We start from the raw sequence: 9,987 nt of genomic DNA, 5'->3' as shown, positions 1-9,987 counted from the left end.
TTTTTTTTTTTTTTTTGATGTATTAGGGATTGAACTCAGGACCTTGTGCTTGTTAGGCAAGGGCTTATTCTTCTGAGCTATCTTATCTCTCCAGCCCCTTGTTACTGTTTTTTTTCTTTGTTTCTGCTATTTTTCTTTTACTATTCAAAATAAAAATTAAAAAAATACAACCCACAGATTGGGAAAAATAATTCAGGCAATTGTCCCTCTTACAAAGAACTATACCTAGAGCATATAAAGAATTGAAAAAAAAATCAGGCCCCCTGAATTAAAAACCTAGTCCAAAAATGGGAATCAGAGATGACTACACACTTTTCAGATGAACACAAATGACAAATAAATGTATTTAAACTGTCACCTCTCTTTTATCTTCTAGGACAAACAAGACATGCAGCCTATACTATTTTCTCCCTTAGTGCACCATGGATCAGCTTTGGGGGATTTGGGAGTTTTGGAAGGAATTTAGTTGCCTCTTCTTGTGCTCTAATTACAACTTTGGTTGACTGAATTTTTCTTTTTTTGGTGGAGTTTCTTGGATGTGTGTCAAGACTGTTGCCAGGTCTAGGGAGCTCTGTGGGTGGTCACTGCTCTGGACTCTGCGTTCGGCTGGGCAGCCCTTCTGTGCCGAGATCAGCTCCTGGAGTTAATTGGGTCCGTCAGGGTATCACGATCGCTGATTCATGAATCTAATCACAGTGTTAGCTTACAGAAGAAAACCATGAATAGCAACCTCTCAACCACAGTGATATCACACAAATTAACTGATGTAATACCATGTAAGACAAATTGGATTTTTGGGAGGTGCCAGTAATTGAACTTAGGTGACAAATTGAAAAAAAATTTTTTGTATTTTTTTAGGGAAGGGTCTACAGGGTGTTTGGGGTCTTACTACTAGATTGGACTCATAGTGATCTGCCTGTTTACAGCCTCCCAAGAGCTGGGATTACAGGCGCACACCACCACTGCCAGTCTCAATTGCAGTCTCAGCACGTCCTGGGGGCAGGGCCGGCACAGCAGGCCCAGGGATCGAACTCCTGTTCCCTGTTCCTGCTTGCAGGTGCTTTAATCTGCTGAGCTGTGTGGCCAGCCCTAAATTGAATATTGATAGCATAGAAATTTTTATATGCCATCCTTAACGCTAGAGAGAAATCCACAATTACAGTGTAAACATCATGACAACCTATTGGAACAGAACTAATATGCACTAAATGTAACAGTATGCACTTTTGGTGTTACAAATGTAACACTAATATGCACTAAAATGTAACAATATGCACTCTATTTCTGCTAATGGAAAAAAATTGTTCAATGATAATTTTATAGAGTGAACTATGTAAAAAAAAAAAAAGCAAAGCTTTATGGGTATGCTGTAAAAGATCTAGGGTTTTATGAACAGGGGACTTCAAGAAAATGTGAAACCTTAAATTAGACATGAGAAGGAGCACAGGGAAGTGGCAGCAAAGGTTTCAAAGGCATTGGAGGGATGTTTGTACAACCAGTAAAATGTAATAAGAAAAACTGCTGAACTATAGAATAAAAAATGGGCAAAAAAGAAATTATACAAAGAAGAAAATGAGTAAAAAATTCAAGTAGAAAATATTAACAAAGAAAAAAACAGAACACATAATAGATGGAAAAGGTCAAAAGAGGTTTTGAAAAAAGTGAAAAATAAAAAGATCAACACCTGCTTCTAAAAATATAATTGAAAAACCAAGAAGAAAAAAATACCTGTGACTTCTGCTGTGTGTGTGTCTTCCAGGTTCTAGTTTGTGGTGAGCCCTCGCCCAGACACATCCCCGCTTGAGTTGGCAGCTAAAGGAGGGAGGAGTCAGCCCCACATCTGGGCTGCCAGCTCCAGCAGACACTGGGGCAAGCGCACCACAGCCAGGGCTTTCACACATGGAGTAAGTCGGGCAGCACCTCAGCATGGCCGTGGAGTGTGGGCTGGGGCCCTTGGCTTACATGCCCCTTGGGGTCTCTGTCCACTTGCTGTCTGACGCAACTGTCTCCAATGGGTGTCTCGCGCCCAATTCCTGGGGGAAGGTTACAAAGGGAGTGCTGGAGAGGAGCCGTGTGGCTATGGTCCTGGGTTCAATCAGCCAACACTTCCCTGCATGGATCCGGGCCAACTGGCACCTCCAGGGCTGAGCTGGGCTCTTGTACGACAGCTGCTGAGCAGCTATTGCTGTAGACTCATGGGAGCAGAGTGGCTCACATGTCCCTGCAGGTCGCAGGGTCCACGTCTCTCTTGAGGGCCTCCAAATCATTTCCCCCAGCTTGGAATTTGAATCTCAAAGAGAGGTTGACTTTCCTCACATTGCCCCATTTTCATTTTCCCCACCTTGCCTGATGGATGTTAGTATTGTGGTCTTTGGGTGTGTTCCTGTTGCACAGATGATTCCAATTTATTCTACTTCATGACAGAGTACTGAATTTTGAGTAATTATATTTTCTGTACATGTTCATCTGTTTGACATCTTCATTTTCTGTATGTATTGCTTTTATTACTATTTCTTCACAGGCTAAGCTTTTGGAGAGTACAGTAAAATTTTCATAGTGAACCTCATTTTTTCCCTAGTTTTTAGGAAAATATTTTAGTGTTTTATTTCATCTAATGTTCCCAATACATTGTTTATAATTACCAGATTGAAGTAAAGTCCTTCAGGCCTTCCTAGGTGAAAAAACCCATAAGCTCCCAAAGCACAAATGGCATTTGCAGCATTACAAGGACAGCTTCATTGTGAAGACTAAAAACCGAACAGAAAACTTTGGAAACAGCAACATGGTCAAAACTTCCTGGAAATATTATTGCCAAATAATCATATCAATATTCATGGCTGATGGAAAGGTTGATTATTACACTGCGTTGTATCTTGAGAAAATATATGGTTCTACTTGTCTCTGGCAGTAAGAGACACAAAAAGAAAGCAATTTTTTGGATGGCAGATTGAGTAATTACCTCCTCTGTACAGTGTGGCAAAATGAGCGTGAAAGGTAAAATTTAATGATAAAAAACAAGGGATATTAATGGCTCTGATATAGAGAAAAACACGGGAAATGATGTGCTGCGTATGATCTGTAATTATGTTGGGATATGCGTAGATAACTTCTAGGAATATTAAAAACATGGTATTTGCTAATTTACATGGGGTCTGAAAACAGATGAACACTTAAGCACATGTATAGAAATTACTAGTAATAAAATTATAAAATATGACCTCCAATTTAAAAATTCTTCCTGGAATTAAAGATCATGATGCATCAAGGATTTAACTACAAGTTAGTAGAAAAATGACAAGAGTTATTGAAAATTCAGTTTTGGAGTTATGTTACCCCATAATTACTACATTCAAAAGAAAAAAATCACAAATAACCTACAAAATACTGAGCCTCTTGTCTGGTAAATACAAGTCACTTCATCTTGGAATCTAACATAGTACAAAATAAAGACAATTATGTATCTTAAGAGACAGTATTAGGATTTTTTTTTTTTTCAGAACCAGGGATTGAACTCAGGCCCTTGCGCTTGTTAGCCAAGTGCTTATTCTACTGAGCTATCTCCCTGGCCCCAAGAGACAATGGTAAACTTATCTGCTTTTGCTTCTAAGAAGCTACAGAATGTGGACACATTTATTCTTATATTTTGCTTTTTTTTTTTAATAGACCACTATATAGCCCAGGCTGGCCTGAAACTCACAATATTTCTCCTGCTTCAGTCACAAGTACTGGGATTACAGGCATGTACAACTCCTGGGTACAATTTAAAATCATTTAATCCAGAGGCCTATTTTAAGAGTGAGCTTAAAATATTTATACTTTAGGATATCTCCTCTGCATGTGAATTTTCTGGAGAAATAATTGATATGACCTCCAATGTAAAATTTTTTCTACATGCATATATTTTAGGGTTAAACTGTATGAGAAGTGATCAAAGCACTTAGGAAACATGAGCTGTAACTGAAACCTTTGTATGTTCACAGGTTTACAACATTCATTCCTATATACAGGACAACTGATAACTCGCATACAAACCTTCAATTAATAGTTTCTCACAATGGTGTTTTTAGCAACATGAATTAAACCAACTTGACCATAGCTGTTCCCACCTAATAGACATAGATAAGGATTTCTACATTGTGCAGTGCCATATGAAAAGTAATGTGAAAATGAAGATTTCTCATGCTCTGTATTTATAGTAACATGAATTTTTGTTTTTTGATGCTAAAGCCATCATACAATGTTTTCTCACATTATTTACACAGGGTTTCTCTTTAGTGGGAATTCTTTCATGTATTTCAAGGTGAAGTGTAAGAATTCAAGGGTTTCTATATGTACAATGTTCCCTACCATGTGTTCTTGTATTTGAGTTAAAAACCAACAACTCCAACATTGCTCACATGTCTCAAGTCTCGTCACTGTGAATTCTTTCATATATGTAGTGGTACTTGTGTGGACTGAAAGCGGCTTCACACTGCTTAGAGGAAAAGGCTTTCCTCAGCCTCACATCTAAGTCACTCCACATATCATACTCTCACTTGTTAATGTGCATGATGCTCACTGCACAGAGCCTTTTCCTTACTGTGTCTCTACAGACTTTCTCTTAAGCATAACTTCTTTTATGTATTTGAGAGTATCTTTGCACTGAATACATTTTCACATCGCTTACATACATATCAACAGTTTGTGTTCCTCAATGTGTTTTGCAATGACTATATGATCTGAAAGCGACCCCACAATGACTGCCTATACTCCACAGTGTCATTTCTTTATCTCTGATATATTGTGTGGTGAAACTTTCCACATTGTTTACATACATAAGATTTCTCCTGGAGTGTAAGTCCTTTTATATTCTTGAGAATCTCTGTGTGTGCTAAAGGTTTTCTCACATTGGTTACATAAATATTGTTCTTCCCCAATGTCAGCCCATACATGTAGCTGACAATGTTCATGCACCCTGAAGGTTTTCCCACATTGCTGACATACATAGGGTTTCTCTCTACTCTGGGTCCTTTCATGTTCTTGACAACTATCTTTTCTGCTGAAACCTTTCTCACATTGGTTACATATATAGGTGTTTTCACCAGTATGAGTCCTTTCATGATTCTGACAAACATCACTTGTACTAAAAGCTTTCCCACATTGTTTACATATATAGGATTTCTCCCCACGGTAAGTCCATACGTGTTTCACAATTGCTATGTCTGACAAAGGTTTTCCCAAATTGCTCACTTACACAAGGTTTCTTCCCAGTGTGAATTCTTTCATGTATTTGACACTTACGATGTGTGATGAAAACTTTGCCACACTGCTGGCATACATAGGGTTTCTCCCTAGCGTGAGCACTTTCATGATTTTGTGAACTTTCTCGTCTGCTGAAAGCTTTCCCACATTGTATACATACATAGGGTTTCTCCCCAGTGTGACTGTGTTTACAATTTTGACAAGGACCACGTGTGCTCAAAGCTTTGCTATATTGCTTAGTTGCATAGGGTTTCTCTCCTGTGTGAGTCTGTTCATGTATTCGCCAATTATCTTTTCTGTTGAAAGCTCTGCCACATTTGTGACATACATAGGGTTTCTCCCCAGTGTGAGTCCGTTCATGATTTTGACAAACAACACTTGTGCTAAAGGCTTTTCCACAGTTTACATACATAGGGTTTCTCCCCAATGTGAGTCTGTTCATGTACTTTACAATTGCCATGTGTGCTGAATGCTTTCCCACATTGTTTACATACATGGAGTTTCTGCCCAGTGTGACTCTGTTCATGAGTTTGACAAACACCATGAGTACTGAAAGCCTTCCCACACTGCTTACATACATAGGGTTTCTCCCCAGTGTGAATCCATTCATGTACTTGAAGATTACTGTGACTGCTGAAAGCTTTCCCACAGTGCTTGCACACATAGGGTTTTTCCCCAGTGTGAGTTCTTTCATGGACTCGACGATTACTGTGATTGCTGAAAGCTTTCCCACAGTGCTTACATATGTAAGGTTTCTCCACATTGTGCGTTCTTTCATATTTCCCTAATGCTTTGGTAGGAAAGGATTTTTCATAGTTCTTATATACAGGAGTTTTTTCTCCACAGTGCGCTTTTTGATGTGTGTGAATGTGGTGAGGATTACCATTTCTATCCAGTGGTATAGCTATGTCCATATTCATCACGTGGGGACATCTTTCCCTCATTTGAACATCCTGCTGTGCAATGAATGACAGGACATCTGACTTGTCTAGAATGGTACTTTCTTCAGTGCAATCAGAGTAGGATTTTACATGTGGCACATACTCATGAGGTTTCTCCCCAGGATTTGTCTCTGTATGTTTCCTAAAGGACTGGAGTCCTGCACAGGCTTTCCCATGTTTGTTACAGGTAGGCAGCTTCTCTTGAAATCACTGCTGCCCATACACGTTGAGTGCAGTGTTGGCCACACTGGACCCACCTCCTGATGAATGGCCAGCCAGAGCCCTTCTGGAGGAAAGGCTTTCACCTGGTTTTAGACCGACAACTTTCATGTGCGCATGTGGATCTGGAGTCTGAGAAGCCATTTCTCCATGTTGATACCATAATTTAAATTGAGAGAACTGCTCTACCTTTTCACTTCTGTAAAAGGGGACAGAAACAAAAGAAGAAATCGCATTTGATAGTGTCTTTTAGTAATGATTCACTGCGAGGACATGTAGCTTGATGCCCTAAGAACATTTAATCATCCACCCCCTGTACACTGTTATGGCTTGCTCACAATTTTTACCAAAACAGTTGGATTCATTTGGGAGTCTGTAATCCACCCCTTTGCAATACACAATACTTAATTTCACTGAGTCTTTGGAACACATCTTGACCCCCTGCAGTTTGGCGGGGCGAGCTCCATCACTGAAGCCCTTCCCCCTATGGTGGCCCAAAAGGGCAGCTGGTGACCAACCGCCTCCTGTAGGGCCTGTGAGGAAATCTATGAACTCAAGAGGAAGAAGCCCACAGAGGCGCATCCAGAGTAGCACTGGAAGCCCCGCTTCCAAGGAGTCTGAGCGCAGTTGAGCAGACCCGGAAGCCGGCACCTGGAATTGAGAAGGCACGTGGCCTGCAGCCACCCAGGAGCCACCATGGCTGCGTGCTGGGCATTGCAGTAAAGAAAGAAATCATGTCAATTTTAGGAAAAATAGATCTACCTGCAGGAAAGCAGTAAGGCTTGTGTGCTTCTTTCCTCTCCCCACGAGACACCTTGCCCTAAATATGGGTGGATTCAATTGATCCATCACAGGCATGCTTTGACATGATTTCAATCAAGAGAGATGCTTTCATACTGCCTATGCCACTCTCCAGCAGTTTCTTTAGCATTCTTATTTTGAGCCTCGTGTATGTATGAATATTTATTTCTTTCATCCTAACCATTTAATGAATGCCACATTGCATTTTCCATTTTATTATTTGTACACACGGGTTTATTTCTAATTTTCCGATCAATAGTACCTCTAAGTGCAGCTCTTGTCGGTGCTTGCTCCTGTGCGTGGGTAGGATTGGTTTCTGCGTGAGCACCCCGAGTTGCTGTTGTAGATGTGTGTGTTTCGTGAGCATCACCACATGTTGTTAAATCGGTGTCTCCAGCAAGTGTAACTACCCACACTGCTCTGTAGCCGAGATGACTTTTTCATAACCTTGTTAGCCCAGAAGTCAGGGGATCCTACAGTGTACTTTTCATTCATCAGGTTGTGCTTTGTGTTCGAGTTTGTACTTCCCTTATATGTGCAGTTTAGCATACTGTAATGTTGAGATATTTGGAGGTTTTCTACTTGTAAGCAACATAAATCTTTGTCATGGGAGGTAGTTTGCTTATTAATTTGGTGGCATAAGTAAAATATTTTGTTTAGCTAGCCTTAGTGATGTGTGTTGAACATGTTGTTTTACTCTGAGCTCTTCCTACTTATTCAGCTTCCTTAGTAATGTAATTTACATGCAATACAATGTGCTCCTTTTGAGTATGTAGTTATTTGACATTAGACAAACATGTGATAGCATGTAACCATCACTGCAGAGTAGTTCCAAATCATTTTCCTACTGCCAAATTATTTCCTGTGTGCTCCAGTGTAGTAAGTGTGTTTTCCTTTGAACTGCCTTGGTAAATTTGCTGAAAAATGAAAAAAAAAAAAAAGAACAGTTTGAAAATTCTGGCATTTACATGAGTTCTGATTGAAAAAAAAAAAGGGCTTCTGCAAAAGCTGAACCTTGGGACATTTCAACACATGAAGATTTTGAAAGAACTGAAGTCCCCAACTCCAGACAAAGCAATCTTACATCCTGACCACTTGACATTTACTTCCTGACACTAATCAAATTACTCATGAGCAATATGCCACAGCAACAAACCTACAGAGGGAGAGGAAAATATGCCCCAGGAATGACTAATACACACTAATCAAAATAGGTCTGAAAATAAGCAGTGAAAAACTGCCTGGATGCAATCAGGCAGCTATTTAGTTATGCAAAAAGTGGTGGACACTACCAGAGCCAAAGTACCTAAAGGGACCACAGCAATATTTGTAGAAAACACCAGTAAAGATTTAGACATTACCAAAACACAGCACAGAACTTATCCAAGTTCAGACAAGTATAAATGAAAATAACCTATTGCCACAGATTCTATTGCAAAACCAAGAAATCATGTCTACACTAGCAACATCAAGAAGCTGCTTCACTGTGAGAACTACTGATTTGGAGCATGAGTGACACGAACTGGACACAGGAGAGGGAGCACTGTGAGTATCCTCAGTGCAAGACTGAATCTGAAACAACGATTGAACTCAGGCCCTTGAGCTTGCCAGGGAAACGCTTAATCCACTGAGCCATCTCCCCAGCCCAACAACAGACATCGGAAAGAGAGGCTTAGACTGGTAATAAGTAAATACAGCCGAGCTCTCTGGTGCCTGAGCTGCTGCTGGCCTCCCTTTGCTCTCTGCTCTTTGCCGCCACCATGAAAAGCTGCCCTCTGCCCTGTGCCGCTCTGCCTTGGAGCCAGCTGTGTATGGACTGAAACCCCAGTAACTGTGAGCTAAACAAACCTTTCCTTCCTCCAAAAACAAAAACAAGCAGAGGCAGGCTGTTCATTGTGCACTGGACTCCGCACATGCTTGCATCTGCAGTCCTCTTCATATTCCAGACCAAAGTTGAAAAATGGCTCATCTTACCCAGCTGGTGGACAATGAAGTTCTTACGGCCTTTGCCTCCTATACAACAACTGTTCTTACAAAAATGATGTTTATGAGGAGTGCAACTGCGTTCTTTAGAATAACAAAGAAGGTTTTTGCCAACCCAGAAGACACTGCAGGCTTTGGCAAAGAGGATGCCAAGAAGTATCTTCAAACAGATGAGAGTGTGGAGCGCGTTCAAAGAGCCCACCTGAACGACCTGGAAAATATTGTGCCATTCGTTGATATTGGCCTTCTGTATTCCCTGAGCAGTCCAGACCTCTCCACAGCTGTCCTGCACTTCAGAATCTCTGTTGGAGCTCAGATCTACCACACGGTGGCTTATCTGCTGCCCCTTCCTCAGCCAAACGGGTCTGGCTTTCTTTGTTGGATTTGGAGTTATTCTCTCAATGGCTTACAGCTTGCTGAGGAATAGATTATATCTGTAAAAGGCATTGTATGCTGTGTCATCCAGCTGGGTTTTAAGTTTTCTTCTTTCAGCATGCAGTATAATGAGTATTTTGGAGGATTTAGGAAGGAGGAAAGTAGAGAAATTAACAAGTTGGGGGAGATCCATTTTAAAGAATAGTGTCACTGATAGCCTTTATTTTCACTTTATGCTTGTACTAGAAAATTTATATAATACTTAAGTCTTTTATCTGATTCTTAACTAATTCATTGTGAATTTTGATTATGTTATAATTTGTAACATTTAATGTTTCATGATGTGAGTCTATAAAAAATGATTTCATGCCTGAGAAATATGTTTCAATACTGCTTAAATAGGTTTAGGAAATAAAGAATTTAAATA

The 9,987-nt window shown here is 40.2% G+C and overlaps 1 protein-coding gene and 1 pseudogene across 1 annotated transcript in view; one reads left to right on the top strand and one right to left on the bottom strand.

The window, feature by feature from the left end:
* Positions 1-9,987, bottom strand: part of LOC101593052 (zinc finger protein 669-like) — a 118,751-nt gene that overhangs the window by 102,324 nt on the left and 6,440 nt on the right. The gene's annotated exons all lie outside the window — the stretch shown is intronic.
* LOC101589528 lies at positions 9,089-9,748 on the top strand (annotated as a pseudogene).

This window comes from Octodon degus, unplaced genomic scaffold (genome assembly GCF_000260255.1).
Source record: "Octodon degus isolate 3935 unplaced genomic scaffold, OctDeg1.0 scaffold00274, whole genome shotgun sequence".
NCBI lineage: Eukaryota > Metazoa > Chordata > Mammalia > Rodentia > Octodontidae > Octodon > Octodon degus.
This window is presented reverse-complemented; position numbering and strand designations above follow the sequence as displayed.